This window comes from Lonchura striata, chromosome 33 (assembly GCF_050655825.1).
Source record: "Lonchura striata isolate lonStrDom1 chromosome 33, ASM5065582v1, whole genome shotgun sequence".
Lineage (NCBI taxonomy): Eukaryota > Metazoa > Chordata > Aves > Passeriformes > Estrildidae > Lonchura > Lonchura striata.
The window spans coordinates 3,732,501-3,740,000 of NC_140735.1; positions in this window are offsets into that span (position 1 = coordinate 3,732,501).

Sequence of the window (7,500 nt, forward strand, 5' to 3'; positions counted from 1 at the left end):
TCATCGGGCGACCGCCGTCACCGAGCCCCTCCGGCCACGCGGCGAATGCCGAGGCCAGGCCGCGCGCCCCACCGCTGCCCTTCCGACACGGACACGCTGGCAAACAGGTCGGGAGCGGGGGAACCGGGCGCCGCCACCGCGGCGGGCTGGCCGGGCCTTGCTCGGGGAGGAGGCTCTCGGGCGAGGGCCGGGGAAAAAAAAAGCCCGGCCGCGTCGACCCCCGGCTGCCGGCCACTGCCACCGGACCGGCTGCCGGAAAAATGCCTGCCGGAGCGGGCCCCGGCTTAAGGCCAGGCGGAAAAGGGACGAGGCGCCGCCGCCTCACCTGCCACCGATCGTCCCAGGGGGGCCGCCCCCCCTTCAACCGGGCCGGCACGGCAGCCGACCGGAGCGGAGCAACACACACGCGGGGCTTCTCACCGCCTCGCTGCGGCCAGCGAGCGGCTTCTCGACACGGTCTTTCGGGCCGTCTCTCTCGGCTCTCGGCTCTCTCTCTGGTGGCCCTTCACACTGCCCATTCTCTTCTCTCTGGCTTCTCGGGCAGCTCTCCCCCCGAAAGAGCGCCCTGGGCAGGACGGGAACCGGGACCAAGCCACGCGGCTCACCCGGCCTAGGCGGCACTCGCTCTGCCCCGACGACCGCGCGGCGCGGCCGCCCTATCCTCCGCCTTGCGACGCAGGCACCCTGGAAACCTGCGGGGACGCGGCCCGTCACCTCGCTCCCAATATACGGAAAGATAAGTCCAAGGCCGCCGACGCCTCCAAGGAGACGAGTGGAAGTCGACCGGGAGGGTGCGCCAGCGCAGGCCGACCGCTACGTCGACATAGCCGGAGGCAGCCTGGAACAGCGACCCCTTGGTGAACTTCCGCAGGCGGCCGCGACACCAGGTCTACCCGGGCGGACGGAGACCAGGTCTACCCCGGCTCCGGGATACCAGGTCTACCCCGGCCGCCGGGTACAAGGTCTACCCCGTCTCCGGGATACCAGGTCTACCCCGGCCGCCGGGTACAAGGTCTACCCCGTCTCCTGGATACCAGGTCTACCCCGGCCGCCGGGTACAAGGTCTACCCCGGCTCCTGGATACCAGGTCTACCCCGGCCGCCGGGTACAAGGTCTACCCCGTCTCCGGGATACCAGGTCTACCCCGGCCGCCGGGTACAAGGTCTACCCCGTCTCCTGGATACCAGGTCTACCCCGGCCGCCGGGTACAAGGTCTACCCCGGCTCCTGGATACCAGGTCTACCCCGGCCGCCGGGTACAAGGTCTACCCCGTCTCCGGGATACCAGGTCTACCCCGGCCGCCGGGTACAAGGTCTACCCCGGCTCCGGGATACCAGGTCTACCCCGGCCGCCGGGTACAAGGTCTACCCCGGCTCCGGGATACCAGGTCTACCCCGGCCGCCGGGTACAAGGTCTACCCCGTCTCCGGGATACCAGGTCTACCACGGCCGCCGGGTACAAGGTCTACCCCGTCTCCTGGATACCAGGTCTACCCCGGCCGCCGGGTACAAGGTCTACCCCGTCTCCGGGATACCAGGTCTACCCCGGCCGCCGGGTACAAGGTCTACCCCGGCCGCCGGGTACAAGGTCTACCCCGGCTCCGGGATACCAGGTCTACCCCGGCCGCCGGGTACAAGGTCTACCCCGTCTCCTGGATACCAGGTCTACCCCGGCCGCCGGGTACAAGGTCTACCCCGTCTCCGGGGTACCAGGTCTACCCCGGCCGCCGGGTACAAGGTCTACCCCGTCTCCTGGATACCAGGTCTACCCCGGCCGCCGGGTACAAGGTCTACCCCGTCTCCGGGGTACCAGGTCTACCCCGGCCGCCGGGTACAAGGTCTACCCCGTCTCCGGGATACCAGGTCTACCCCGGCCGCCGGGTACAAGGTCTACCCCGTCTCCGGGATACCAGGTCTACCCCGGCCGCCGGGTACAAGGTCTACCCCGTCTCCGGGATACCAGGTCTACCCCGGCCGCCGGGTACAAGGTCTACCCCGGCTCCGGGATACCAGGTCTACCCCGGCCGCCGGGTACAAGGTCTACCCCGGCTCCGGGATACCAGGTCTACCCCGGCCGCCGGGTACAAGGTCTACCCCGGCTCCGGGATACCAGGTCTACCCCGGCCGCCGGGTACAAGGTCTACCCCGGCTCCTGGATACCAGGTCTACCCCGGCCGCCGGGTACAAGGTCTACCCCGTCTCCTGGATACCAGGTCTACCCCGGCCGCCGGGTACAAGGTCTACCCCGGCTCCTGGATACCAGGTCTACCCCGGCCGCCGGGTACAAGGTCTACCCCGTCTCCGGGATACCAGGTCTACCCCGGCCGCCGGGTACAAGGTCTACCCCGTCTCCGGGATACCAGGTCTACCCCGGCCGCCGGGTACAAGGTCTACCCCGTCTCCGGGATACCAGGTCTACCCCGGCCGCCGGGTACAAGGTCTACCCCGGCTCCTGGATACCAGGTCTACCCCGGCCGCCGGGTACAAGGTCTACCCCGTCTCCTGGATACCAGGTCTACCCCGGCCGCCGGGTACAAGGTCTACCCCGGCTCCTGGATACCAGGTCTACCCCGGCCGCCGGGTACAAGGTCTACCCCGGCTCCTGGATACCAGGTCTACCCCGGCCGCCGGGTACAAGGTCTACCCCGGCTCCTGGATACCAGGTCTACCCCGGCCGCCGGGTACAAGGTCTACCCCGGCTCCGGGATACCAGGTCTACCCCGGCCGCCGGGTACAAGGTCTACCCCGTCTCCGGGATACCAGGTCTACCCCGGCCGCCGGGTACAAGGTCTACCCCGGCTCCTGGATACCAGGTCTACCCCGGCCGCCGGGTACAAGGTCTACCCCGGCTCCTGGATACCAGGTCTACCCCGGCCGCCGGGTACAAGGTCTACCCCGTCTCCGGGATACCAGGTCTACCCCGGCCGCCGGGTACAAGGTCTACCCCGTCTCCGGGATACCAGGTCTACCCCGGCCGCCGGGTACAAGGTCTACCCCGTCTCCTGGATACCAGGTCTACCCCGGCCGCCGGGTACAAGGTCTACCCCGGCTCCGGGATACCAGGTCTACCCCGGCCGCCGGGTACAAGGTCTACCCCGTCTCCGGGATACCAGGTCTACCCCGGCCGCCGGGTACAAGGTATACCCCGTCTCCTGGATACCAGGTCTACCCCGGCCGCCGGGTACAAGGTCTACCCCGGCTCCTGGATACCAGGTCTACCCCGGCCGCCGGGTACAAGGTCTACCCCGTCTCCGGGATACCAGGTCTACCCCGGCCGCCGGGTACAAGGTCTACCCCGGCTCCGGGATACCAGGTCTACCCCGGCCGCCGGGTACAAGGTCTACCCCGTCTCCTGGATACCAGGTCTACCCCGGCCGCCGGGTACAAGGTCTACCCCGGCTCCTGGATACCAGGTCTACCCCGGCCGCCGGGTACAAGGTCTACCCCGTCTCCTGGATACCAGGTCTACCCCGGCCGCCGGGTACAAGGTCTACCCCGGCTCCTGGATACCAGGTCTACCCCGGCCGCCGGGTACAAGGTCTACCCGGTCTCCGGGATACCAGGTCTACCCCGGCCGCCGGGTACAAGGTCTACCCCGTCTCCGGGATACCAGGTCTACCCCGGCCGCCGGGTACAAGGTCTACCCCGTCTCCGGGATACCAGGTCTACCCCGGCCGCCGGGTACAAGGTCTACCCCGTCTACGGGATACCAGGTCTACCCCGGCCGCCGGGTACAAGGTCTACCCCGTCTCCGGGATACCAGGTCTACCCCGGCCGCCGGGTACAAGGTCTACCCCGTCTCCTGGATACCAGGTCTACCCCGGCCGCCGGGTACAAGGTCTACCCCGGCTCCTGGATACCAGGTCTACCCCGGCCGCCGGGTACAAGGTCTACCCCGGCTCCTGGATACCAGGTCTACCCCGGCCGCCGGGTACAAGGTCTACCCCGGCTCCTGGATACCAGGTCTACCCCGGCCGCCGGGTACAAGGTCTAGCCCGGCTCCGGGATACCAGGTCTACCCCGGCCGCCGGGTACAAGGTATACCACGTCTCCTGGATACCAGGTCTACCCCGGCCGCCGGGTACAAGGTCTACCCCGGCTCCTGGATACCAGGTCTACCCCGGCCGCCGGGTACAAGGTCTACCCCGGCTCCGGGATACCAGGTCTACCCCGGCCGCCGGGTACAAGGTATACCACGTCTCCTGGATACCAGGTCTACCCCGGCCGCCGGGTACAAGGTCTACCCCGGCTCCTGGATACCAGGTCTACCCCGGCCGCCGGGTACAAGGTATACCCCGTCTCCTGGATACCAGGTCTACCCCGGCCGCCGGGTACAAGGTCTACCCCGGCTCCTGGATACCAGGTCTACCCCGGCCGCCGGGTACAAGGTCTACCCCGGCTCCTGGATACCAGGTCTACCCCGGCCGCCGGGTACAAGGTCTACCCCGGCTCCTGGATACCAGGTCTACCCCGGCCGCCGGGTACAAGGTCTACCCCGTCTCCGGGATACCAGGTCTACCCCGGCCGCCGGGTACAAGGTCTACCCCGGCTCCTGGATACCAGGTCTACCCCGGCCGCCGGGTACAAGGTTTACCCCGGCTCCGGGATACCAGGTGTAGCCCGGGGGGCCGGACAACGGGTCTACCCCGGCGCCCGGAGGAAAAGTCTATTCCGGGGCCATGGCAAGAGGTATTTCCCCATACCCGGGTAGTAGAGCGTTTCTCAATGGCCGGCTTTACCTTTTTTTGCCTGGTGGGGGTGGGGGGGGCGGGCGCGAGGGGGGGGGCTCGGTGTGGGTTTTTGTGGGGGGTGGGGGAATGTGCGTTGCGGGACTTTTGGTTCGAGTTTTCTGGGTTTGTTTTAGGAGTTACGGGGTTATCCCTTTGTTTTTTGTGGCTTGGTTCCCCTTGGTCTGGTTTGGGGTTCGGGTTTCATTTCCCGCGCTTCCCCTTTCCTCCCTTCTCGAAGAGAACGACTCTTCTGTTCCCTCGGCGCAAGAAACTGATCCGGAAAAGGAATTTTCTTGGCGAACTTTATTTCTTTCCCTCTGGTACCCAGAGCGATCCCAGACCAAGCTGACAGGCAGCCTGCGTCAGCCTGCCGTCGAAGCAGCGTCAGCAGCCCCCTCCGCCCGGGGTGCCGCGCAGCCCTACCCGGCCGAACGGAATTTCAGTGGGGCCAGCGCGCAAGGGAAGCGAGGGAGGGAGGGAGGGACGGGGGGGCGAGGGGGGGAAGGGAGGGAGAGAGAGACAGAGAGAGAGGGGCACGGTGACACACACGCCGGCTCCACACACTCGCAATCCGACGCCGCCCCCTCAGAGCCCGCCCATCGACGGTTGGGGGCGCCCCGCCTGAAGACTTTCCCCGCCTCCGCCCATCGACGGTTGGGGGCGCCCCGCCCTGCCCCATCAGACTCCCCGGCGCCGCTCGCAGACTACTTTCCCCACCCCCGTCGCCGTCCCCCGCCCGCTCTCTCCTCGGCCGGTTCGCACACCCGCAGCGGCGGGAGGGCCAGGAGCGGGCCGACACCGAGGAAGGCGGGTCCTTCGGCCAGCAGGGCCGGGGCCCGCGGCAGAGGCGGCCCCTTTGCCGAGAAGCCTTCTCTTCGGCTCTCGCCCAGCCTTCTGCTTTGACGGCCTTCTTTCCTTGACGCTCCAGCCCGGCCTGGCCCCGTCCGAGCCCGGGGCAGGACGGCAGCGGGGTGGGGGGGAGGGGGGTCGAGCGGCTGAAGGCAGTGAGGGATCCGGAGACGGAGGCAGGAGCCGGGCCGCTGTCGCTTTGGGCACGGAGGAGGCGGGAGCGCTGCCGGCTCCCAACGGCCGGCTCCTTCCCTCTCTAGACCGGCGCCGGGCGGCCGGAGGGTGGGTCGTGCGCGGGACAGCAGGTCCGCCCGGGACACCAGGGCGACAGGTCTGCCGCAGCAGCCGGGCGGCCGGAGGCCGGGCCCGGAGTAGGACGACAGGTCTACCCCGGCTCCCGGAAGACCAGGTCTACCCCGAGGCTTCCGTGCACCAGGTCTACCCCGGCTCCCGGAACACCAGGTCTACCCCGGCTCCAGGGGAACAGGCCTACCCCGGCGCCCGGAATTCCAGGTCTACCCCGGCTCCCGGAAGACCAGGTCTACCCCGGCTCCAGGAGAACAGGCCTACCCCGGCGCCCGGAATTCCAGGTCTACCCCGGCTCCCGGAAGACCAGGTCTACCCCGGCGCCCGGAAGACCAGGTCTACCCCGAGGCTTCCGTGCACCAGGTCTACCCCGGCGCCCGGAACACCAGGTCTACCCCGAGGCTTCCGTGCACCAGGTCTACCCTGGCGCCCGGAACACCAGGTCTACCCCGGCTCCAGGGGAACAGGCCTACCCCGGCGCCCGGAATTCCAGGTCTACCCCGGCGCCCGGAAGACCAGGTCTACCCCGAGGCTTCCGTGCACCAAGTCTACCCCGGCGCTCGGAACACCAGGTCTACCCCGGCTCCCGGAACACCAGGTCTACCCCGGCTCCAGGGGAACAGGCCTACCCCGGCGCCCGGAATTCCAGGTCTACCCCGGCGCCCGGAAGACCAGGTCTACCCCGAGGCTTCCGTGCACCAAGTCTACCCCGGCGCTCGGAACACCAGGTCTACCCCGGCTCCCGGAACACCAGGTCTACCCCGGCTCCAGGGGAACAGGCCTACCCCGGCGCCCGGAATTCCAGGTCTACCCCGGCTCCCGGAAGACCAGGTCTACCCCGGCTCCAGGAGAACAGGCCTACCCCGGCGCCCGGAATTCCAGGTCTACCCCGGCTCCCGGAAGACCAGGTCTACCCCGGCGCCCGGAAGACCAGGTCTACCCCGAGGCTTCCGTGCACCAGGTCTACCCCGGCGCCCGGAAGACCAGGTCTACCCCGAGGCTTCCGTGCACCAGGTCTACCCCGGCGCCCGGAACACCAGGTCTACCCCGGCTCCAGGGGAACAGGCCTACCCCGGCGCCCGGAATTCCAGGTCTACCCCGGCGCCCGGAAGACCAGGTCTACCCCGAGGCTTCCGTGCACCAAGTCTACCCCGGCGCTCGGAACACCAGGTCTACCCCGGCTCCCGGAACACCAGGTCTACCCCGGCTCCAGGGGAACAGGCCTACCCCGGCGCCCGGAATTCCAGGTCTACCCCGGCGCCCGGAAGACCAGGTCTACCCCGAGGCTTCCGTGCACCAGGTCTACCCCGGCTCCCGGAACACCAGGTCTACCCCGGCGCCGGGCGGCCGGAGGCCTAAGTCCGCCTCCAGGACACCAGGTCTACCTAGCCCGGCGCCTGGCCTCGCGAGGACCACGTCCGGTGCCGGGACAGCAGGCCTGCCGCCCGGCCGAGCGGCCGAGCGGCCGGAGGACAAGTCCGGCCCGGGTGCGCAGCTCTGTGCGAGGGCTGGGTGGCGCTAGGCTGAGGCCAGCCTTAGACGATATCAGGTCTACCCCGGCGCCGGGCGTCTGGCCGTGGGCCGGAGCTAGTCTACCCCCCTCGCCCCTCTCTCTC